This window comes from Archocentrus centrarchus, chromosome 10 (assembly GCF_007364275.1).
Source record: "Archocentrus centrarchus isolate MPI-CPG fArcCen1 chromosome 10, fArcCen1, whole genome shotgun sequence".
Classification (NCBI taxonomy): Eukaryota; Metazoa; Chordata; class Actinopteri; order Cichliformes; family Cichlidae; genus Archocentrus; species Archocentrus centrarchus.
Genome location: NC_044355.1, coordinates 38,059,641 through 38,085,357, shown reverse-complemented (window position 1 = coordinate 38,085,357; position 25,717 = coordinate 38,059,641). Strand labels below are relative to the sequence as shown.

Genomic DNA, 25,717 nt, shown 5'->3' with positions numbered 1-25,717 from the left:
AGGAGAGTTGAGGTGCACATTTAATTCTGCTGTGATTTGGGCAGCCGTGGTTTTATGTTTTTTGGATACAATCCGGGTTAGCACCCGAACATCAATTTCAGACAGCTTCCTCTTGCGTCCACAGTTAATCCTGTTGGATGTGGTTCGTCCTTCTTGATGGTATGCTGACATTACCCTGGATACTGTGGCTCTTGATACATCACAAAGACTTGCTGTCTTGGTCACAGATGCGCCATCAAGACGTGCACCAACAATCTGTCCTCTTTTGAACTCTGGTATGTCACCCATAATGTTGTGTGCATTGCAATATTTTGAGCAAAACTCTTACCCTGCTAATTGAACCTTCACACTCTGTTCTTACTGGTGCAATGTGCAATTAATGAAGATTGGCCACCAGGCTGGTCCAATTTAGCCATGAAACCTCCCACACTAAAATGACAGGTGTTTCAGTTTCATTGTCCAACCCCTGTATTTGAACTCAGTTTGATAAATAAGGGTCCTGCTGACGCAGTCATAAGGAACCAAATCATATGTTCATGTTCGCCAAAGACAAATTATGACATCAGACAAACAGCAGCAGAGAAATATCAGTGAATCAAAACTATATTTAGAAACAAAGCCCATAAATTAGAGTTCAGGTTCACTTAGTATGGCATCAGTCTGCCTCCATCAAGTCTAATCTTAACTGAATTATCAAATGAAGTGAACAAGAATGGCAGTTTGCTTTATGATGCTTCTTAAGAAGCTTGAAATGGATAATTAGGATGAGATATATAGAGATGATCTGTGGTGGAATATGAGAGAGGGAGTCACAGAGTGGAATAAGATGCTTGCGTGTTAATTTTGACTGTTTTCAGTGTTTGTTGTGGAGAAGACCACAACAAACACTGCATTCAGGAGATCTGCATTCAGATCCGCTCTTCTTGCTCTTGCACCTGCCTTCACGCTTGGTATGGGAAACCATAACGCTGCTCATCTCCCTACTTATTATGTTTCTGCAAGCAGATATAAACTGTTCTGATTGCTCTGATGGCATCATGCCCCCAATTTGTAAGGTAGTAGGAGTGGATGCATCCTGTGGAGCTCCATGAATAACTTTATGTGAGGAAGACTCCTCATTTACATCAACAACCTGGAATCTATCAGACAGAAACCATTCAAACCAGCTCAGTGGTTTTCCTGGAATACCAGCAGTGAGTTCCTGTCTCTGTAGTAAAATGTTGTGATGAGTGGTACTGAATGCTTGAATGCTGCACTGGGGGAAAACCCACAGGAGACGAGTCCACTGTCTGCTGCCCACAAAGCCCGTGTTAAGAGGTGAAGGGGTGGTAGTTTCAGGTGTACATCTTTGCATTTTTTATAGATTATTTTCCACTTGCTTATTTTTTTTAGTTTTAACTCACTTTTGTGTTGGTGCTTGTGAGGTGTGTAAGGTTTAGTAAAAGATGGTGGTTTAAATTAATATACCCTCCTTTCCACATGATAACCTGCTCACTGACAAATGACAAGCTGGGATGACTGATGGATGGTGTGTAATTGAGCCACACCAGCAGCTCTAAAATAAACAGCACTGATGTCCCTGAGAGGAGATCAGGAAGAGTCACAAAGAGTCTCAGGACATGTGATGAGAGTTCTGTAAAAATGCTGATTTTCAAGCTTTCTCCTGTTCCCTGTTTGGTTTGTGCTCATTTTCTAGCTTCATTAACTACATTCTTCAGTCATGTGTGGGTTTAGAGAGATTGTGACTGAAGAAAGGAAGGAAAAATGTTGCTTATGCCTGCTGGACACTCTTGTTTTTGCTTGATCATTGGTCGGTGAGTCGCACCCTCATTTAATAAACTCACCACAAACAGGAATAACAGTTCATATCCAGAATGATGTGCAGACCAATACGCTGTTTGTGAGCAGACTTTAGGACCCCCGACATAACACAGCTCACTGCTGGAGCACAGAGACCTAATTTTTCTTAATCACTCTGCACACGCTGAGAGCAACTTTCAACTTCAGCTCTTTACATGCTGACATGTCGTGTTTGGCCAAATGTGACTCAGAGTGAGAGGAGGACTGTGTCATATTTTCCTTGTTCTCAACAGTGTTTACCATCTCCACTTAATAAACTGTAGGTGAGACAATAGATCGGCCTTGGGCCATCTACCCAGCTGTCATGCACCAGACACCACGGATCAAATCTTGACAAAGCTGTAGGGACGATATTTGTCACAGCAGTGTTACTGTTAATTATAATTTGGCCTGAAGGTGGAAATCATTTTGTCACACACAGTATGTGATAAGTTTTGCACATGAGACAATAATGTGCCACTGTTTCAATGAGGCCCGCAGATCTGATATGATGTGTTCATCAAGTTTTTTCTCCATTAATTTAACAAAATAAGAGGCATCTTACCAGGATACCTCCCAGATACCTGCTTCAGGCCCTTCTAACTGGGAGGAGACCTCGGAGCAGACCCACAACACGTCTGGATGATGTCTCCAGGCTGGTCTGGCAATGCCTTGGTGCAAGTAAGTAAGCAAAGTTTTTTATATAGCACTTTTCAAGACAAGAACCCAGCCACAAAGTGCTTTACAGAAGTCACAATGAGAAAAAAACAAGATCAAAATGGACACACAAACCAGCAAAACCGCACAGAACACGACCCAGATGCCTGTGTGAACAGTGAACAGTTTTAAGCTGTTTTTCAAAGGATGTCACAGAGTCAAGGGTGCGACGAGAAAGGGTGGCAAGTTGTTCCAAAGTTTTGGAGCAAAGCTCCGGAATGCTGAATCCCCCTGAGGTTTCAGATGAGTCTGTGGGATGACAAGAAGACCCCTATCTGCAGGCTCAAGAATCCAGCTTGGAGAATTGGGGTGGAGCAGTTCAGAAATATGGGTGGGGGCCTCACATTGAAAGGCCATAAAAGTAAGAACCAAGATTTTAAACTGAAATCTAAACCAGACAGGAAGCCAGTGCAGAAACTTTTAACAATGGGGTGATATGAGAAGAGTTATGAGAGGCAGTTAAAAGCCTTGCAGCAGCAATATGGACAGATTGGAGGTGATTAACAGATGCTTCAGACAGACAAGAAAACAGAGCATTACAATAATCCAAACGAGAGGAGATGGAGGCATGGACAAACATCTCCAGTTCACTTTTTGAGACAACAGTCCTGAGCTTAGCAATATTTCAGAAATGGAAAAAAATAAGAGCGAGTCAGAGACTTGAAGTGAGCGTCAAAAGACAACAACTGATCAAAAATGAAACACAAATGAGCTTCTATGAAAAACAGAAAAACACATGCTGTCTGATTTGGGCAGTAATGCTCTCAGGAGTGAGAATTAGACACCCTGTCTCAACTGCATCAAGCTGCAAAACGTATTTGCCATCCAACCTTTAATTGCATTAACACAATCAATTAAAATGGATAACTTATCCAGTTTGTGATGTTTAAAAGAGAGATACGGTTGAATAACGTTAGCATACAGATGATAAGAAATGGTTTCAAAAGTGCTGATAATATGAATTAATAGGAGAATACACAACCAAAATATCAAGGGACTTAAGCCAGATCCTTGTGGAATACCGTAGGATAGCGCAGCGACATCTGACAGAAAATCGCCCACAGAGACCAAAAATGTAAACCAATCCAATCCAGAAGTCCTGCTGTGTGCTTTAACCTGTGGAGTAAGATATGATTTTAGACCTGAAGAAGCCTCTTGAATGAGAGGTGAAATGTCTTCAAAAAACTTAAAGGTCGCCTTTTTTCAAGCTCTTAAGACACCAGTGACCTGTGTCTCAGCCTACGTCAGCAGGGTCACATCAGAGCCTCATCTGATTCTCTACACCATCAACTTGATGCATAAATCCATAAAAGTATTAGTATTAGTGTTAGCTCTGTACATTCTTGGAATCATTTTCCACATGTTTTCATGCTCTTACTCTGAACAACACCACCAAACAACCATGATGGGATTGGAGTGTGCACTTCTTTAGCTGTTAAATGCAGCATTAAAAATCTGGGCTTAGATATAACCTGGATATTATTCAGTGGTGTCGGTTAAGTCAACACTGTGTAAGACACCTGAAATCTGACTGAGCATCATAACTCTTTAAGTCCATAACATAAAAACACATCCACATATTGAGCCTAATTTAACTTTCTGTTTTTGTGATCCAGCTGTGCACAAAGTTTAGGTGCCACTGAGGTTAAGCTGCCATCACTGTGGATGCACAGATGCAGTTTGGTTTGTGATGCTGGATTCAAGCATAACACAAAGATAAAAATCAAAAATATTCTGAATCATTTACTCACCGTTCTTTGGAAATTTGTCATCCGTGATCTTATTGACTTTGAATACTTTGGGCTTCTCTGCAGAGGGTAAAAACACCTGCAGAGGTAACATCTGGATTAACCCTGAGTTTTCAAATCCATTTTGCTTGGAAAATCACTTTTGTAAGTGACCCAATGAAGCTCACTCTGAGGATTGTGAAGGGTCTTTCAGGAAGGCGAGAGTGCTCAGAGGTGCTGAAAATGTATTTATACAGAGCTTTGCACAGACAGATGGCTTTCTGCAGAGCACATTGTGACATTACAAAACATTAAAAAGAAAAAGAAGAGGGCAGGAGATGAATGCATATGAACACCATTTCATTCGTCAGCCTGTGAATAGAGACATAATCCTAAGCAGAGACTGATTAGACAGGCTCTGCAGCTTCCTTACAGTTTTTATAAATTACAGTCATATTTGCTCATATGCATCAGTCTGAATGAATGTATGTTTATTATGTTTTCTTTTGTTCCAGGAATGTTCAGCACAGCCAGGATCACATGAGGCTAAAATGTCTTACAGCCAATAAGAATCCATCTAAGCAGCACATAATTTAATGTATGAATAATCAGACTTCCCTGTGCCTGAGTGATGGTGCAGTGATATTCACAAGTCTTTTAACTTCACACAGTCTGCAGCTCTTCTTCTGCCAGCTTTGTGTCTGGGATTATTTTTAGTCTGGATTTTTTTTTTTTTAATTCCTCCATAATTTGGATGATAATTTCTTCATCTTGTGAATAAATAAATGCAGCCTGCCCATGTTTGCTCATCTTGTGCCAACACTGCCTCCTTTACATGGAAGCAGCCAAAGCTGGATTCAGAAACCTGACTTACCTGTGCTTACCTGTGTGAATTAGGGCTGGATCATGTGACCCTGAACCATCCTGTTATAGGCTCATGCTGCTGGGTGATTTCCCATAATGCACTGCTCTCCCGTCTTTCACTCTGTGCATCTATATTCTACATGGGGGTTCCCTGTGTGCCTTCTGCTGTAGTTTCCTTGTTCTCTCACCTGGATCACCTGGATCAGTCAGACTCCGCCTCTAAACGTGGTTTCCAGAGAGTTTTCCTTTAACAACAGAGTTTTCTTCTGGCTGAGTGTGAGTCCAGCTCACAGAGCATCTGCGGGTTGTTGGCTTTTCTCTCTGATGTAACATAAACACACAACATGAAGCACCCTGAGACGGCTGCTGCTGCTGCTGCTGCTGTGAATAATTTTAAGTACATAAAACTGAATTAAAGTGAACGAACTGCGTGGCGGCCTCGCATCACTGCGGTTATTTGGCTAATGTGAAGCCAAAGATACCATCAGCTGAACTGGTTTCATGGCAGGCTGCTGATCTGATACACTGCAGGTACATAAATAAATAAATCACTTTTCATTTAATAAAAATGTTTTGTATGTCCAGAAACCTGAGCATCTATCCATACATACACTATGATCATGTAATGATCATAGTGTATGTATGGATAGATGTTTGCATGTCCCCTCCTCCTGCTGTAGCTGATTTTCTGTTAGAGTTCATTTGATGATGTCAGGCTCAAAGGCTGTGGTGGCCTCACAGAGTCTGTCTGATTTAGTGAGACAGGAAGTGAGTGTGCGCACAGGTACGCTGGCCTGCTGCCCGCTGGTGTCTCAGCAAAACTAAATAAACACATTCATGGCTTCATAAGTGAGCACCTACAAACACTTTGATTTATATTTATTCCTTTTTTAATTAAGTAGCAGAGCCATTGTGGCATTTTAAAAAGCTGTTTCATCTGCTTGACAAACACTGCTTACCTCACAGCTGCTCCACCAAAGCTCAATGCCTGGTTGAAGCTGATATTGATGTCTGTTGATACCATGTAGCATCATTTGTAAAGGGTGAAAGTGGAAACAGAGCTTTCTTCGGAATAAAATTTCAGGTTTATTCAGACGTGTAACGTGACACTAATTACTTAGAAAATATAAATTAATAAAAATAAAACAAAACCAGACTTTTCTTGCGAGAGCCCATCCCGCTGTTGGGGCCCTGGACGCCCCTACTCATAAAGACCATGTGAGGTCAAGGTCAAGGTCGAATCCAGAGGCCAAAGGGCAGCTCCTGGCACGTTTCCTCGGTTCACGTCAGCAGGAACGACTTCAGCCAAACGGATCATGTTTATCAAATGAAGTGTGTCAGTGACGGAGAGAGCGCGCGAGCAAGGGAGGAGGGCACGCTTCCTTCTGTTCAGGGCTAAAGAGGAGGGACCAGATCGGTGCGGGTTAATGTCCGCTGCGAGCTCGGGCACAGCGGAATAGCGCTGCTGACTGCACGCAGTCCTGACTGGTCTCGCTCCACGCAGCTTCTCCAACCATCTGCGGGCTCTCCTCAGCTCTCCACCAGCTGTCTCCACTTTTCTCCTGGCTCTCTATCTCGCTACCTGCGGGCGCGCATCGCCACCGCCGCTCCTGGCTGTCCTTGCGCACTGACAAGTCTCCACATTCCCGCGTCTCTGCTGCGCTCCGCTTGTCATTCCGCTCCTGTGAAGAGTCCGGAGCTGCAGCCGCGACCTCGGGCTGTTTCTCCTATTTGTCTCCGGTTATCACTTTCGCTTTGAGCTCGGAGTGGAGAGCGATGTGATTGAGGCTCATGGGGATTTAGTGTCGTGACATGCTTTCAGGACCCGGCGCCTCCGCACAGAAATGGTGAGTTAAACGCGCTTTATTATGACACATTATGAGCAGCTATTTGCTTGAGCTTTTGCAGTTCGTTTGTTCTCCGTGTGAGCGGCTGACCTCTGCGGTCACATGCCGGTGGAGGACTGCTACCTGCTTCAAATGGAAGCATATTATTGACATGGGACTTTGGGGAGATTGGGATAATGTCTGTGAGGGAATCTGAACTTTGACAAGTGTAACAATTTCATATTCAATTTTATTTTACTTTCCGTGTGAAATGCAAACATTGTCACTCATGCTTTTCGTTCACCTGCACGCATTCAAACAAAATACCGCCCGCCAGTCTAGATGTGGTAACATACCTCTCCGTAGATCTGGTTTGGACAGGTGTCGGGCGGTGTGACTGTGCGGCCTGCGCCCGTTTCATACCGATCAGTGATCTATCGATAGGCAGGCTGTAGATCCGCTGAATGGATCCGCTGTGAGTGGATAAACTGTCAGCATGAAGCAGAAGGCTGGATCCTGTAAGTGATGGAAAATCTCTGATATTGTTGGATTCTGATAAGACTTTCAACTAATAAAATAAAAACTCTTTCTTTTGAATGCGCGTTTTAAGGCTCTTTGGGGGTCTGTGTGTTTTTGAGGACTGCTCCCAGCTGTTTGGTTAATCATGCTTCTTATCTGGATTTCCATGACTTTGGGGTAGATTTTATCCTAAAACAAAACTCCAAGTGCCTGAATGAAAACAGAAACCTGCTTTTACCGCAGACTCTTCATGTGTGAATGAAGCAGATGGAGGACAGTGACAGTTATTAAATCTAAACGAGTTCACTTCAGTGAGATTCACCAACTGAAGCTGCAGTTTATTATTTGATGGCAGGACATTCAGAGTGGTTTTCACGTCTTCTGCATCTTGTACTTGACTATCTTTTCCGTGCGCTTACTTAAAGTCTGCTCTTATCATTATTATATAATATTTATGGCTCAGGCCAGGTGGGGAATTGGTGTGACTTGATCAAAGGTGCAGGTAGAGTGTGCCTTTGTGTCAGCTGCTGTGGTGTTCGGGCCTCACAGCTGTATCACTTACAGCTCACACTCTCCAGCTGTGTGAGACAGGCTGGAGGCTGCTGCAGTTTTGCAGGCACATTACCTGAGGTCATGCATCAGCGTGGGCACCAGCACCGCTCAGACTCACTCTTTTTTCTCGCTTTCAGTTCTAATATATATTTTTACCCATTAAGTATGGAACTTAGTGAGACTGATGAATGATTACACTGTGTGACAGTGTAATTTTCACCAAACTGTCGATTTGTCAGTTTTTTCCCACTTAAAGCTTTGCTAAATGATTTTAGGCCATTAGAGGGCAGCGTACAGACTTAAAAACAACCTCCAGCAACAAATGGAGACTGTCCACTTTGTCCAGATGTTTTAGCACCAGCTACTCAGACTTTGGTTTCGGAGACGTTGCTCTCGTTCCATCTCGCTCCATCTCATCGCTGAGCATTAGGTGTTTGAACTTTGGTGCTAGAAGCAGTGAGATGAAACTGAGTGTGATGGTGTCTGTGGGGTTAATTATGGGAGCTGAAGTCTGAATGCTAACTAATATTTTTTTGTTTGGAATAATGTGCTTATCACTGAAGTAGAGACGGCATTATGTGCTCTTCATACACATCCTCCTTTTCCTTTGTTCATCTGCAGCTGCATCTAAAGTATCAGAGAACTGAATACAGATGTTGAAGAGCAGTGATGTTGAATGGTCTGATGCACATTTTAAAGAACGTCAGGAGGCATTCAGTGTAGGACATGCAGCTTAAATAACTGAATGTTACTGGGCACAGGAAAGGTCAGGCAGGAGTGATCCATGTGTGCACTGGACTGCGTCACATGGACAAAAAGAAAATGATGGCGTGGAGATGCTGGCAGCTTGAAGATTTTAGTTCAGTGAGATGGATGAGAAGGGGGCTGTTAGATGGTGATGATCATAACTTGTAGAAGAAGCACTTTGGCTGAAGTGTGTCTGCAGAATACAAATTGCCACACATATTGTAAATATGTAAATATTGTGCATTGGTAATTTTAACATAATGCTGAGCCACATTGTTCCATGCCAGCAGAGCGTTGTTTATGGGAAAAGTTTCTGGCCTGCTGTCACAGCTGTGTTAGTTTCATTTCCCTGACTTTAACCTCTTAATGACTGCATTTGTCATGTGTGTTGCAACAGTTGCTGAAAGTCAGAGAATGTTTTCTGCTTGCATGCTGAACTGTCTTCATTTCCATTGGACTAGTATTCGGCCTGGCTTTGTACTCATGTTAGCTGAATACTGTTTTCCAAGAAAGGCCAGTGTATGCAGATTCATTTGAGACTAAAACCAATTTCCAGTGAACATGGCAGCTGAGGTGGGTGTGCAGTTTTTGGAAAATGCAGGTAATTCTTTCCCATAAAGGTCAGCTGACTTTACTTGTCCTCCTGCATTATTCTTTTCTGCTGTTTCACTCTTGTTGTCTCAGGGTTTCTGTTGCTATTTTTCTTTCTCAGGAATACAGTCTTACCATTCTTAATCCTGCACACAAAGTTTTGAATTGTTGGTTGATTTCTAAAATCAGGGAAAGACGGGTTCAGCCGGGACAAACGAGATGAATACAGCAAAGTTTGGCAAAGTTTGGAATAAGATTCGCGGCAGCCTGTGATCCCCTAAAATATGCTAGTGCACATCTGGTGCAAAAATACATTCCCGGACATGATGTGACATGGATGCTGGATAGGGCTGCAACGATTCATCGAAGTAATCGATGACGTCGACTACAAAAATTAGTCGACGTGGAATTTTAACGTTGAAGCGTCATATTTTAAAACCCATCCATCTATCTTATGTGATTTTCTTAAGTGCAGTACACTGCAGGAAGATATGGGGGCAGTATTGCCTCCATTGTCTGCCAATATCAACAATACTAACAGAACAGCACAACGATGGTGGAACAGAGAGGAGGGAGGAGAAAATGAAAGAAGACAGACTGTCAAAGGTGTGGGAGCGTTTGACAGAAACAAAGATAAAGCTGAATGCAGAGCAGAGCTTTCCTTCCCCGGCAGCATCACCCAGCAGCTGTGACGTCAGCATCACCCTGCAGCTGTGACGTCAGCATCACCCAGCAGCTGTGACGTCAGCATCACCCAGCAGCTGTGACGTCAGCATCACCCAGCAGCTGTGACGTCAGCATCACCCTGCAGCTGTGACGTCAGCATCACCCTGCAGCTGTGACGTCAGCATCACCCAGCAGCTGTGACGTCAGCATCACCCAGCAGCTGTGACGTCAGCATCACCCAGCAGCTGTGACGTCAGCATCACCCAGCAGCTGTGACGTCAGCATCACCCAGCAGCTGTGACGTCAGCATCACCCTGCAGCTGTGACGTCAGCAACACCCTGCAGCTGTGACGTCAGCATCACCCAGCAGCTGTGACGTCAGCATCACCCAGCAGCTGTGACGTCAGCATCACCCTGCAGCTGTGACGTCAGCATCACCCTGCAGCTGTGACGTCAGCTCTGGATGTGTACGTTAGTGCGTCGCTGATACCTGTTAATGTTTGTACAGGTATGTGTTAGTTTACCTGTCAGAAACAAGCTCTCATGGATTTTCTCAGTGATTTTAGCTAACAAGTGAAGGACAACAGGAGCAGCTACGTTGGCTCCTATTTTTTTCCTCATATTAATATCAGCGTTCATCCTGAAGAATAAACCTCTGTATGAAGTGAATCATCTGTAAACGTTTCAGCTGTTTTGGACGGAAAAAACTTTTTGATTTAATTTGAAGCCTTATTTGAACTTTTGGAAAGAGGCCATTTTTATTTATTTGCACATTATATTTTCATTTAAAAATTAAAAACATTCACTTTAATATGCATTTTTTATTTGATATTTATTGTGATGGTCACATCAAAGTTAAAAATACATTTGATTAGTTTCAAACTCGTATTTTTATGGGTCATTATTTTAATTATGAGAAGAGAACAAGGTGATGTTAACAGGTGGGCAGGCTTGAACAGGTGAGTTAAGGTTGAAATAATCGTTGACTAATCGATAAAAAAAAATGTCAGATTAGTCGACTACCAAAATAATCTTTAGTTGCAGCCCTAATGTTGGATCAGAATCAATTTCTTGATGACTTTATTCTGGACTCTTTTATGGAGGATAATACAGAGGCTGTAAATCCATAAACGTGCATGTGTGCAGTCAGTTGAAATCTCAAAGATCAGATGCAAAGTTCCTGCACATGCAAACATACAGTCATAATCCACCATCCACCCATTCTCTTCCACTTATCCCGTTCAGTGTCGCGGGGGGACTGAAGCCTATTCCAGCTGTCATAGGGCGAGAGGCAGGGCACACCTGTACAGGTCGCCAGCCTGTCGCAGGGCCAACACAGAGAGACAGACAAACATTCACACCTATGGGCAATTTAGAATCACCAGCTAACCTAACCCCACTGACTGCATGTCTTTGGACTGTGGGAGGAAACCGGAGTACCTGGAGAAAACATGCAAACTCCCCACAGAAAGGCCCGGACCAAGGTGGATTCAAGCCCCGACCTTCAATCTGTGAGGCAGCAGTGCTAACCACCATGCCACCGTGCTCCCAATCCACACTTCATGAATTTTCTGAACACTTGGATGAAGACTCCATACTAAAATCAAATGTAACAATTCACATTGTGTCAGGTTAATGACCCCAGTGAATAGAATTTCATAGCCTAATTTCTTATCATAGTAAACTCTTTCATGCCAGGAACCACACTCTAACCTTGACCCTGACCCTAAACCTAACCTTTTTGTATGTCATGTCAAACGTCACACTTAAGACTTGGGAGGAGGTCAGTTTCCTGCATATTGAAAGGATGCAGTTGAGGAATAGGATGTCTCCTGGACCCTCCTTGACGAGGTGTCCCATGCCTATCTGGGAGGAGGCCCCGGGGCAGACCCGGGACACAATGGATTGTCTCTCTTGGTTGGTTTGGGAACTCCTGTGTTCCCCCAGAAGAGCTGGAGGAGGTGGCTGGGAGAGGGAGGTCTGGGAGTTTCTGCTTAGAGGAGAAAATAGATGAGACACGAGGGAAAGTGTAAAGTAAGGTGACTTGCTATTTTTAATGCAATCCTGTGATATCACCTATTTAATACAAATGAACCCTCTTTGTGCCAGCTGTGAGGTTGTCTGATCAGAAAGCTAGGTGGCTCCTCCAGTCTGCAGGTCTAAGCATCCTTATGCTAGTTAGTGAACTTAAACTGTGCACAGTGTTTCATCTGTGTGTTAGTGTGTGTGTGACTGCTAAAGCTCAGTATCTATACTATGAATGTGTTTGTGAATGGGTAAATGTGGCTTATAGTGAAAGATGCTCTGAGTGGCTGACAAGTCTAAAAAGTGATTCATAAATGAAGCCCATCTGTCTGCTGCTTGGAGTGATCAGAACGAGCCTGTGCAACAATCCAGCATGAATCTGCTGGACACAACACACACACACACACACACACCAAGGATCAATAGTCACTTGTCTCTCACACTGTCTGCCTGTCTCTCTCTGCCTCTACATCTGCTGGAGCTTCACACCTGGCAGGGTGACAGCAGTACACTTAGGAGCCTGGCTGCATAATTAATTGGATTAAAATCACACTTCTGATCAATTACAGCATTTGCATTTTGATGAGATGTATTTTCAGCCTCCTGGCTTCTGGAACCAGTGTCACTGGTATAAATCCAGACATGTAACCAGACGGTGCAGGAAGACGAGGCAGTGACAAACAGAAAGAAAATACGCTTCACTGTAATCGGACAAATCTAGGTTCTTGTATTCATGTCAGTCACACAGTTCTTAATGCTAGTTCTGATTTTAAATACCAATAGAAACTACTGTAATTAACTGTGGAACCTAAACCATAAACCTGTAATGAGAGCTCGTTGGGCTTTTGCTGCATGTTGTATGGTGACTCTGTGACATTCATTAACCTGGTCCTGATGCATTATTTCTTTGGCTGGGAGAGAAAATGGCATTTACTGACAGGTGGTAGATATTCAGAGGGCGTGTTGTTAGTCCTCTTGTAAATTTAGCATTTTGTACAGTGAAATAATAAACCTGCTGAATCTGCTTCCCTTCACGTTGTCTGGGTCCATTCTGAACATTAATGAAATCACTTTCATTAGCTGCTGATCTCTTAATAAGCAAGGCCTTTTTATTTATTTATTATTTGAGAAAATGATTATTGACAGAGACAGGAACTGTGTGTGTGTGGGGGGGGCTCAAAAAAGTAAACTATTACTTGTTACTTTTCTTTAAAGTAATGCAGTGTGTTACTTATTTACTTGGTGGTGAAAGTAATTCATTCCACTTCTCGTTACATTACTTTCTCATTACTCTGTAAAATGACCTGAAACACACTGTCATATAATGACCAGTTAACAATATAAACCTGAGGCTACAGTCACACAAATCCCTGACCTAACGAGGACACACACACACAAAGCAAAGATGAAAAACATCCCAAAGAGACTTCAGAGTTAAGGCCGCACTGATTCTACTGTAGAAACATGGACAGGTAGACACGGAGGCTGCAATCCTGCAGGCCTGACTGCTCATCACTGCCTTTGTTGAAGTTCAGGCTCCAGCGGCTGGGTTGGGGTCAGCACACACTCAGCTTCATCATCACGTTGGGTCCGTCTCTAGCTTTGTGTTAGCATGCTGTCTGGGCAGATCCTTGCAAAGGGCTGAAGTTGTGTTAGCAGCAGAATGCAGCTGTTTCTGTCCATCGCACGCTTGTGCTTTTGTAGAGTAGCAGTCACAGTAATGTCCACATAGACCTCCATTCTCTTCCTCCTGCACATGAACTGAGATCAGCTGATTGCAGCAGGAGGCAAAAAATCATGTGTGTTTGATGTTGTGTTTTTTCATTTTTTTAATCCACCCTGGGTGCAGATACCCGAAGAACCTTTGTAACGCAGTAATGACATAATTGCAACTGTAATGTTGTGATGTACTGAGTAACATGTTACATTACTGCGTTACTGAAAACAAGTTACTTTGGAACATGTTCCTACAACACAGCTGAGATTACACTGAGCATCATCGCTTTGAAAATGGCTAATTTACTAGTTTGGAGTTTATCTTGAACATCATCATGTTTTGAATTTACATGAGAAAGAAGAGAATGAAGAAGAAGTTCTATGTTAAATAATCAAGATTACGGTGCAGTCCAAAATAATCATGATTATGAGGGACTGTGGATATTTTATCAACTTTGAAAAGGAAAGCACTCTGTCTCACTCAGTCACAGTCCTGGAATAAAATTATGCAGAAAAATGACTGAAATGATTGTTAATATTTTAATAAGGCATAATGTATCATACAGTGACTTTAATCACTCCATTTGGTTTATTACAAGTGGGGTTTGATGCTGTTGTGACTGTTATCGCTATACACCAGCTGCCCGTAAAGCCTCGGCACCGTGTTTCCTGCTCTGCTTTGGTGACCATGAGTTTTTCTTCTTCACCCAGAGAAACCTAAACACTCCATTTTTTTAGTAGTACTCATGCCAGTGATGCTTGTAGTAGAATGTAGTACTCCACCCCCCATTTTCTCCATCCTTTAGTGTGACTTGTAGAGGTTTTATTTGGGACTTGACAATTTGAGAATTTATGGTGACATTGAATCTGTCCCGTGTGAGTGAGCTGGCTGAAATGTACAAATTCAGCCTGTGTGTGTGTGTGTGTGTGTGTGTGTGTGCATGCGTGCGTGTATGTGTGTGTGTGTTTCTGTACAGAGACTCAGACGTGGGCACTCGGGCACCCAGTGATTATTTTAAATCTGAGAATACACAAGCTAAGATTTGCATAATGCTGAGCAAAGTCAATGCAGGTCTGAGCTGCTGAGTGGAGACCATTACCTCCAGTCAGATCTGCTTCTAAATGCAGCTTCAGCTGCACACTGATGGTGACTGATGCTTTCAGAGCCTCAGAGACGGTGGGTTCAAAATGAGAAAATTTGTTTTCTCCCTGATTTTTTGTGTTGTCAGATTTCTTCACCATTTGTTTAACTGAACATTTATTTAAGCAGGCTTCTTTTAGATGTGAAATGTCTTCTGTGAGTGGGACCTGATCAAGATTCAGGACGCTGGTAATGACTGGTTGCAGAAAAAGTGGGATGCACAAAGCGGGAATCACAGAATAAGTCTGCGTGCATAAATATGGTAAACATCAGGATGGTCAGAGATCAGATGGGGCAGTGATGACGTTACCTGGAAGTCAATCAGTGAGACCTCAAAATGAGTGATTTTGTAGCTCATTCTAAGTGGAGGGAGGTGCATGTTTAAATATCTGTTTGTTTTGATTTCAGTGTGGGCTCGAAGGCTGGAAAAATAAGAAGAATGTAGATTTGTATTCAAGATGGGAGAGTACCAGAAGGTTCTCGCAAATAAAAATATGCTGGTAGATAAATCCATGTGAGGATAGAGCAGAAAAAGCAGGTGTAGCAGAGAGTGAGGACTTTAACTCTGTGCAATAAATGTTTCTGTAGGCAACAAAGTGGGAGCAGCAGCATCGGCCCCCATGCTCCATCTGCGTTTCCACCGGCAGTCAGACTCAGTATTGAGCTGCACGTCACTTTGGAGCACTCACAGCCATTTACATAATCAACATGGAAGTAAAATGTAGGGAAAAAACCTGCTTTGGGTCAGTTTCTAGATGCATTTTGTTATCTCAGTACAGGAGGGCACAGAATCCCTCCTGCTGCTGGTGGAGAAACTCCTGCTCCACCATCTTATTCAGGCGGCAGTCATCGAGGCTACAGCTGCTCCCACAGAAGCCTGAGACCAGATTCAAACCGAGGTGATGGAGCATTTGCAGCAGCACCAAATCTATGGAATAACCTACCGCTCCATATCTGCACTGCTCAGATGGCACACGCATTTAAATCTTTATTAAAAACACATTTGATCATATTTTATTTATTGATTTTTTATGCATGTGCTGTGCTCAATTTTTCTTCATTCTGTTCATCTGGACACAAAGTTTTCAAGTTTTCAGTGGGAAAAATCAGGATCAGCTTACCTGGATGATCGAGCATGCATCAAGACAAAAACAACAAAATAATTTGGCTGTTTTCTTCATCCAAAAATGGTCTAAAGAAAAAAATCTTTCCCATGTTGTTGGTCCCATTGTGTGCAGTGTGTAGGGTATTATTCTCTTGACCTGTTAAACAGTTGTGCCTTCAATGCAACAAAAGGACAATTACAAACAAAAACTGGCAGAGGAGGATAATAAAGAGACATAATGAAGTAACCGGGGTTAAACAGAGAGTCACACAGAGACAGAGACTGAGTGAGAGTTGTGGGTGAGAGACGACTGGGTCAGCCACAGTTCATGAAAAGTACAAAAGGGGAAATGGATGTGAATGAGAAAGAGCACGGAGGGCAGGAGAGGTGACGCTGAGGGCAAGAGCAGGGGCTGAGAGGCAGTGTGGGAGAGAGTGTATTTATTTTAGTTTAACGCTCCAAGAAGAGAGAGATAACTTCAGTGACACAATAAGACATTTCATGACAACCTGCTAGAAATTGTTAGAAGTGTGTGTGTGTGTGTGTGTGTGTGTGTGTGTGTGTGTGTGTGTGTGTGTGTGTGTGTGCTCGAGCCCGATGCCTCGTCTGCGGCGGACGCGCAGCAGCCACACAGGCTGCAATCAGCACATTACTGAAGCTCTTTAACTGCTGTCACACAGTCAGTCCGGTGCTACACAAGCCGAAACATTTACGCCCTCCTCCAGTTCTCACTGTCTGCAGGAGGGAGAGCCCGTCTGAAGCAGCCAATCTCAGGCCCTTTTACCGTGAATCAGGTAATGTAGATATGATAACTTCACTCATTACCTGCTGCTCATGTTCATCAGTCACACAGTCAATGCTAATATGTAACTGAACTGTGTGTTTGTGAATAGACCACATGTTTCGAAGGTGGTTTCAGTCATTAAATCCAGTGTCAGATGGATCATGTCAAAGTGTGGCTCACAGGACTGCTGCTCCTTGAGGTTTCACCTGAACAGTCACAGTGCAGTTTGTTAATCTCAATTATTGATTTGATAATTGGAAGTTCTGGTTTTCTGTTCAATGCTTGTGTGCTGCTTTTATTTTTCATGTATAGATTTTTTTCAGGGTGTGTGTTTGTAAACCTGACAGGCAGCAATAATGGAGCAATAATGGAGCGGTGCTTAGGTAGAGCTTGTCTACTCTAATTGAGCACTCAGAGCACTTCTTACTACAAGCCCCGTTCACCCAATCACACACACATTCATGCAGCAACACAGGTTCAACAGCTTGTCTAAAATCCAAGCACACACTTACACCAGTGGATGCATCAGGGGAAATTCGGGGTTCAGTGTCTTGCCCAAAGACACTTTGACATGCAGAGTGGAGATCAAACCACCGAACTTCTGATCAGTAGATGACCAACTTTACTTTCTGGGTCGCAGTATAATGAATCCAGCAGCACTGAACTCCTGAAATGAGATTTGAATTAAGATTCATTGGCTCTCGCTCTCTAAATGTTTCTCCTCTGGCTGTAAATTAAGAACATTCAGTTTTTTTATCTATATTTACTGAGACAAAACTTATCTTACTCATTCCAGTAATCATGAGTTAGAGACAAAGATTTAAGAGCTCATGCACATGGTTTTTCACTTTACGTTGCTGTGTTGTTTAGCGTCTTTGTTCGTGTAACAGGTCTGCAAAGACATAAATCCCAAAGTTTATGCTCAGGGATGGCGCCAGAGCATAACAACTGGATGGGCAGTTGACTCTGAGAAGGAGGCGTTTGGCTCAGCTAGCTTTGCTGTCTTGTAAAAGAAATGACAGAGAGGATCCGCTGTGCATGCTGCACAGCTGCATGAAACAAGCTCAAATGCTCCAATAAGAAACCTTTTAGTCCTGTAACACCGGGCGTTTGCCGCTGATGCACCTGTGACCTGCCCTTACCTGCCGTGAACAGCTGGTTAATGCCGAGCGTATCACCACTGAGACGTCTGACCAAACACACTTTGAATTACCTTAATTACCTTTTGTCCTATCAGAAAAATTCAAATGGTTTCTGAAAGCTGAGAAATTGCGCTTCACACCCAACAAAGAGTAATTACGCTAATTGTTGTCGGACGTCCACGAACAGCAGGACATTTGAAGTATGCTGTGTCCCCGATGACACGCTCAGGTTTATAGGGTTTTAACTGAGTGTTTTGGTGGGTGTGGCTCAGGAGGTAGAGCAGGTCATCTACTAATTGGAAGGTTGGTGGTTCAATTTCTGGCTGCTCCAGTCTGCATGTCAAAGTATCCTTAGGGAAGATACTGAACCCCAAGTTGCTCCCTGACGGTTGCATCAGAGCTCAGTTAGAGCAGAAAGGCGCTGTATAAGAACCGGTCCATTTACCGTTCTCCTTCTAACCCGTTAAAGCCATCAGCATTTATGCGTCTTTCTAGGAATGGTTTCATTCTGATCTGTGCTTTTTTAGTTTTATTTATTTTTTGTTAAATTGTTACTTTTGGAGATGAATTCGCTGAGCTCGTACACAGATAAGAGAGTCAGCTAAATTCCCTGAATGTGAGAAAGCAAATGTAGTCCCTCATTATTTATGCATACAAGCTGCAGGCTGCTGGAATCTGCGTTCACCTCCAATAAGACTCAGGCGATTTCTTCAAGCTGAAACACAGAAGAAAACTCACGGCTCTTCGTGTTTGCTCTTCCTCTGCGATTATTTCATGCTGAAGTCATTTTGGTGACCCTGTATCTGCAGACGCTCTGTGCTCTTTTCATAGTCTTTTGCAAAAATACTGTTGGTCAAACACATGGGAAAGCCTGAGGTAAATGCTTTTTAAACAAGATGATTTCATTTTGCTTCTGGTTGGATTTACACCTCCTTGCTGTCTTTGAATGTGGAGAACAGGAAGTTGTAGATCTGGCTGTCATTTTTAGGGGTTTGGTGCAGACTCCGAGGAACTTGTTTCTGTCCACTTTTATGATGCCGGATGAGCTTCAGAATGCTTTTGTTTAGTTAGCTGAGTTTTTAAAGATCTTTTTTTTAAAGGTAAGCAGGTGTGTATTTGATTTAAAACAGCCGAATGAGACAGGAAATTCAAACAGCAGCTATTATTGTTGGTTTTTTCACCTCTGCCTGTTTCAGAGCTGCTGCCTTTTATGATGTTCTGCAGTGTCATATTTGTGCCAGATGATTTCAGCAGCAGTAAACGTAAAGCTGTACTTGTGGCTCCTGCTCCAGTCAGCGATGAGCTGGAGTGTGAATGGTGCCAAACATCGAAGGTGTCATCTGTAGATGCTGGTGGAGTATCTCAAATGTTGATTGATAACTCCTTTATCTGCAGTTTTCATTTGACTTTGTACAGCATGTTCTCTGCTTAGAGTCAACATGTAAGTGTTTTACTGTCTGGACTTTTGACTCGACCTTTCTGTCAAAGTTTATCCTGATGAAGGGAATCCGAGTTCCCGAGGATAGATGGTGATTTCACAGATGAGCAAACCCAGACTGCTGCTCTCATTTCCAGAAACGTGCAAACACAGACACATTTCCATTTCACTGCAGTCTGTCTGCTCCCCCAAGTTAGCATCTGACTGATTTTAGTCGACATTTACATTTTACAGTGCATTTAGTTTACTGTGTACAGTTACGGTGGCCTCAGAGCCAAACCAGGCCGGTCATTATGAGTCTGTCCTTTCTAAAAAGGCCACGTGTCAAACTCTTCAGTTGTGAGCCCGGACACTGAAGAGCTGGGACTCCAGCGGGTTTCCTAAAGTGAGGTTTGAGAGCAGCTTCCTGCAGTCACATACACGGCGATGCCACCTGAGCAGTAATCCACGATCCATCTTTGTGTTGATGTTCTCAGGGGAGCGGGCCGAGATTCACTTTGACTCTCACAGACTTCTAAGATCACAGCCAAAAACCAAGCAGAGGAAAGCAAAATGGATCCAATATAGAACAATTACAGTTACAGCTGTACTTCTGAATACTGGATTACACAATGCTCATAATTTTCCTCTTAAGTTTGTGTTTTTGTGGCATGACGAGCCTCAATATCAGATGTAAACTTGTATGAATTGTGGGAAGTATATTTAGAATAGTCTTCTGATTGTATAATTATTTCAGTGATTCTTGGAATTTTTAGAAATTACGTGGTCGTTCGGCTAACTGGTGATTCCAATTTGGCCGTAAGTTTGAATGTGAGCATGAATGATAGGCTGGTGACCTAACCAGGATGTTAGGTCATAGGCTGGTGTCCATCCCACCCTGCTGGGACAGACGGCAGCACATCCACAACCCTGAATCAGAGACGTGCCTGAGAAACAATCACCTGCAACGAAGAACCTGATAAAATCACGATGTATTGAAGCATCCACATCAGTGAATATGAGGAAACATCTGACCTGTGTGTGTGTGTGTGTGTGTATGCTGGCATTCAGAACAGGATTTTTTTTTTTTTTTTTGAAGGATTCCTGTATTTACATCGTCTTCTTGACCTGATGACCCCACACACGGTCGGACACAGACTGTTGGATGGGTTAAAACCGGGCCGGTCATTATGAGCCTGTCCTAAATAAAAAGTGTCAAACTCTTTAGTTGTGAGCTCAGACACTGAATACCCGAGACTCTACATACACGAATACAGACAAATTACAGTTATTATATCTGTACTAATGAATACAGACACTAGGCCACTAATGAAACGTATCTTACACAATGCTTATAATTTTCCTCATAATTTTGTATTGTTCTGGTTTGATGAGCTTCAATATCAGATGTAAACTTTTATGAACTGCTGGGGACGCTGTCACCGAGGCTGTACTCGGATCTGTGCCAACATGGGAGTCGAGGTTTGTAAAGCGCTGCCAGACGAAGATCAATGAGATCGTCTACATTATGAAAGGATGCTGTTCCAGAGTCTGTGGGCTCCGCCCCCCTTTGAGTTATGTTAGCATGGCGGCATGTAGCATGTCAGCACTGATGAGGAGGTACTGCTGAGGGTGACGTCAGGCAGGTGAAAACTGTGACCTGTCCTCTTAGAAAGATATCTGGGACCTGGAACGCGTCTCATCACATGCATTTTGTTATGATTTACCACGTTTGTTGTAAAGAATTCATGATATTTGCTTTGTTCAAATATCACATAGTCTGGATTGTGAGAACTGATGTTGGAGGAGAAGTGGGCCATGCACAGGTTCTTTAATGTCTAAATGATGATGACCCAAACAGACACAAAGCTGCAGATTAAAAAGGAGTGATATTCAGTCAGGCTTTTTTCTACTTAAAAAAAAAAAGTTTGTACCCCAAAAAGTGGATTTCCCCAAAGGAAAATCACCAGGACTTTGATTAAACAATTTAATCACATCTTAAAAGATTGAGGAAGGGTTTCATTACGTCCAGCCCAGGCACCAGGAGAACATTCAAACCCTGGAGATGACCGTGCAAATCACCATGTCACCCAAAAGAAGCTTTGTCTATGGATAATGGTTTTTTTTTAACTGTCTTTTATTTTGAAAGTTCACTCACTACAAACATGTCTCATGTTGCCCTACCCAAACTTTCAAAGTGAAGCATTTACATACTGCACAGTCGTCCTTTGGACCTCTCTGAAGAGCAGTGTTACCGATTCAAATATTATTCAGTCTTTTCAGAGTGGAAGCAGTCGGAGTTTTCTGGAATTTTCTAAAAAAATTCAAACTATGTGGACCATCAGTAGCACTGAAATCTACAAAAATGCTGCTTTCTAAATCTCTTTTGGACATATTTGGTCTAAACTGAACCGACTGTTTACACAGAGGCTCTAAAGAGGCCAGGAGTCAAGCGTCGAGCTTCACAATATTTATTTGTCACAAACATCTGAGCATTTTTGTAATCCCTAGAAGATCACGTCCAGCGAGCCTGGAAGGAGCTGTGAGATTGTTGTTCTTGTAGGTTTTACACTGTAGCAGGTTTAAATGTGTGTGAGGAACGGAGACTTTACTGTGAAACTAGAGCCACTGTTCAGACTGCTCCCTGAGAGCCGTCTATACCCGGGAGAAAAACTGAAACAGTTTTCTCAGCAGGTTCTGGTAAAGGTTGCCTTTAAACTGTGCGGTAGGCCAGCCTGGTTTTGATGTTGGACCAAAATCTCCCTTTTTTTCCTGGGACCGTGAGACATGTAAAGATCAAACTGTAACTTTATTATATTTTTCTGTGAATTATGTGTGTGTGCAGAAACCCCAAATTTTAAACGTGCACAGATCACCTTATGATAACCTTAACCTTTGGGTCGATGGCACATCATTAGTTTATGTTTGACACCCACTAAAAAAGTTGAATATGCCTTTCATGCATAGAGGTCACTACAGTGGGCAGCTATCCAAAGCTGTTGTCCTGTATATGCACGTTTCATTGTTATAGCTGCACATCATCATGAGGATGTAATATTTTCTGTTATTGGTTTGTTAAATACATATATCTCTGGTCCAAAAGTCAAGTGCATGGTGTCCAGCTGAGTGGACGTGTTTGTAACTCCATGAAAAATAGGATCATAAACAACATTTTAATTGCATCGTTTCTTTTTATGCCTAGAGGAATAAAAACAGTAATGTTGACTGAGGTTCTCATAATTCATGCGTGAAACATCATCTGCCACACAGTAAGATGCAGCACCACGTTCAAACCGTTTCTGCTTTCCAAAGACTGAATTCAGTGGATTGTGCAGCTGACAGGGGTGTGATCTCTGGGCCTTTCTCATTTTACATTTGGCTTTTAGACAGGAAAAGGATGCTGCTGGTGCCCAATAAAAAGTTTTGAAGTGTACATAAGGGGAGCGCATTGTAGATAGTGTTCCTGTGTGTGTGTGTGTGTGTGTGTGTGTTTGTGTCTGTGAGTGTTCAGCTGTTTGTACCTGTTATCATGTGTGCTGGTCAAACAGTTTGGAATCAGGTCTCGATGTAAAACAGCCCGCTGACCCACTGAGGGTCCGGCTCAGCTCGCCGTTATTGCTCTGAGGTTTTAATGCAGTGACTGTCGAGGGATACGTGGGGATGACACCACTGTTATAATAAACTGTAACACACATACAGTTGTGCTCAGATGTTTACATCATGGGCAAGAATATTATGGTAATTTTTGAACTTTTTTCCAGAGTGGAATGACAGCATATGTCTGTAATGACTTGAAAAACAAGAAATAGGTGCACAAGTTTGAATTTATTTGGGATTTTTTTTTCTCAAATCCATACAGGGTCAGAATTATACATACAGGCTTAAAGATACACACACACACACACACACACACACACACACACACACACACACACACACACACACACACACACACACACACACACACACACACACACGGGTTCTGCAATGTCTTTTACTTGATGAACCAGGCCTGTTGACTTGTGTTCAATGACAGTGAGCGGCCTGCCTGATCTGAACCAGAGTGCTTTTCTGTTACTGGACTTCTGTGCAAACCAGTTTGTCCATGACCGACACCGTACTGGAGCATAAGCGTGTTCATAAGTGCACATGTAATGCAGTAAAAAGACAAATGCGTTACAAAATAGAATAAAATGTGCAAGTAGAATGAAATGAAAAAGCTCCACTCAGTGAATATAATAAAATGATGCAATGCTGAGTAAAAATACCAAAGAATCAATACAAATAATAGTTAAAACAAAATTATAAAAAAGGTGATGCAGAATGGTGCAGTCACAGCCTGGCTGAAGAGGAAGGCTTTAAGCGGTTTGTACAGAGACATTAGTGAGCGTGCAGAAGCAGCGAGGCGTTAGCCGCGATGGCTGAAGCTGCAAACTTGACCTCACATTTGTACCTCTAAACAAAAACATCTGGATTCACGTGGCCGTTTGAAAGCTCAGTGAAAACATGTTTCTTATTAATCAAATGAATGAAAGGACAAATTAAGTTTTTGCAGTTTTATCAAAACATCTCAAAATGACAAATTATTTTAATCACCTTGCAGTTTTTGACAGCTGCCCAAACAGCTCACATCATCCATTCTGAGTTCATTTGCTCACATACAGCACTATAGCATACAGTATACATTTATGGGCCATTCAGCTGAATGGGTTCAAATTGCAGTCCCATAAAAACACATTTTAAAAACAATTAAATATTTGGACCCCTGACATTTATTAATTAACACCATATTCTGATCTATTTAATCCCTAAAGCATTCGTTCAGATAGTGATACACTAAATATATATCCTCCTTTCATGTGACTTTCTATAAGGAGGCAGATGTCCATAAGAATACATTTTATTTTTCAGACATACAAATAGTTTCTATTTTATCATATATTTTCCTATGGAAAGAAAAACATAAAAGTGCCTATGAAAACAAAACAGAAAAAGTGGGACTAAGAACTGAGCCAGTAAAACACCAGTTTATACTCATCTGGCATATGTGTTATTTATTCTTTCAAAGATTTGGACCACAATATTCATATTCCTGGATGTTTAGTAAACTTTGTACAGTTTGGCTGTATTTAACTGACGTGGAGAGTAAACAACATGGAGGATTCCAGGCTGCTAATGCTATGATATGCTAATGATATGCAGCCTCTTTCTAATGCATGATTGGCTTAGCTTAATGATGTGATCATATTGTCCCATATCTAGCAGCTGACCTCAGTCACTGAACAGTAGCTGATCGTGAGAAACTTCCAGGTAAAGGTCTGTTTATAGGAACATCGGTTGTAGGCTGCAGCCTTACTGATTAGCCTGTGATGCCAACTATTGATTGGCTGAGCATTGTCTAACATGTTGGTCAGAGATGATTCATGGCTGTAGTACAGACTATGACTCATCATTAAGCAATATCAAAGCCATACCTACTGCTCAGGAATATTGCTCAGATGTAAACAACATGGTAAATGGACTGGTTCTTATGTAGCACTTTTCTACTCTGAGCACTCAAAGCACTTTACACAACTTGTGCTTGTATGTGCTTTCTTAAGTGGCAGTGGCACAGCGGGTAGGCGTTCGCCTTACAGCCGGAGGGTTGCCGGTTTGAGCCTCTGTCCCTGTGCTGCGTTGTGTCCTTGGGCAAGACACTTAAACCACGTTGCCTAACGTAGCACCGGTCTCTGGCTGCATGACTGCAGATGCTCATCTCTGGATGAGTGATCTGGAACCATCATTTCGTTGTGTGCCTTGTGCGCACAATGACAATGAGTTGAATCTAACATCTTCTATCTAACATTCGCACACATTTGTACTCCGACGGGTGCATCGCAGAGCAACTTGGGGTTCAGTATCTTTGGCAAGCAGACTGGAGCAGCCAGGAATCGAACCGCCATCCTTCCGATGAGTAGGTGACCCCCCCCTGAGATACAGCTAAATATGGTTACATTATTTTTTGTACATGGTTGCCTTATAGTGCTGTTATATGTAATGCATTGATATCAGATTATGCATTATGTAATAATATTCCTGTGTACACATGAGCATAATATGATGTGAATACCTTCTAAGTATGCATCAGGGTTTTAGCTAGCACCCGATTGCCCGGTGCTGTGCCTTGCTGAGGTACTGTCGCTCTGGGCTGAGAATTACCACTGTTAGCTACTGGATCGCTGTGGTCACAGTTAGCTAGCGCCGTGGCCATTAGCATTAGCAGGCGGTCGTTTGGTCATCCATTAGTGTCGGCCTGGGAAATCTTTCTGACTAGAACCATGATGCATTATATCTGGCTTA

General features: G+C 42.6%; 1 protein-coding gene across 1 annotated transcript in view; it reads left to right on the top strand.

Annotated features, from left to right (window-relative positions):
* Positions 1–6,627: 6,627 nt before the first annotated feature.
* htr4 (5-hydroxytryptamine receptor 4) overlaps positions 6,628–25,717 on the top strand; it is a 197,088-nt gene continuing 177,998 nt past the window's right edge. The window contains exon 1 of the mRNA XM_030739983.1: positions 6,628–6,994. The gene's annotated coding sequence lies outside the window, so the exon portion shown is untranslated. The remainder of the gene's footprint in view (positions 6,995–25,717) is intronic.